The following is a 712-nucleotide window of genomic DNA, read 5'->3' as shown; positions in this document are numbered from 1 at the left end:
TTTATTATATATGTGTTGGTCAGTTTGTCTGCTTAACCATCCCATTTTGAACAAGTTGGACACAACGCAAAGAAAGTGGAAGATGAGGGACATTTGGCCGAAAATAACACACATCCGACAGAACCTTTGGCGACATCGTAGCTATCCCGTAAACGTTGTGTTATGTTTCTGGTGTTTAGTCTTATTTTGGTAGTCTGTCTTTCAGTTTTGTATTTGGCTCCGTTTCTGGTTTTATTTTGACTGTCTGGCTTTCCATCTTGTCTTGTTTTACTTCCTGTCTTTTGGTTATCCCTCTCTTGTGATTGCCTGATGTTTTCTACCTGTTTCCCAGCCCTTGTGTCACCGGCCTCTTGTTACCTCGTTACCCTTTGTAGTTAGTCTCTGTGTTCCCCTTGTCCTGTGTCAGGTCATTGTGTTTTGTCTCCTGTTTTGTATTCCTGCACGTTAGTCTCCCCGCTTGTCATAGTGGTCCTGTTTTTCTATTTTTGTCTTGGACTAATTTTGGATTGTGTTTTTGCCTGCCGTTTTCAGGACTCCTTTGTTTTTGTATATCTTTGTTATTAAATCATCAAAACTACTCCACTGCTTACCTTCTCTGCCTTTGGGTCCGCCATTCTCCAAACTCATGACACGTCGATATAGACAATAGAAAAGGTATTTCACATTTTTGGTGGAACTCCTCACTGCTAAGTCAACAACAGTAACTGGCAAC

Source organism: Etheostoma spectabile, chromosome 18, assembly GCF_008692095.1.
Source record: "Etheostoma spectabile isolate EspeVRDwgs_2016 chromosome 18, UIUC_Espe_1.0, whole genome shotgun sequence".
Taxonomy (NCBI): domain Eukaryota; kingdom Metazoa; phylum Chordata; class Actinopteri; order Perciformes; family Percidae; genus Etheostoma; species Etheostoma spectabile.
This window is presented reverse-complemented; position numbering follows the sequence as displayed.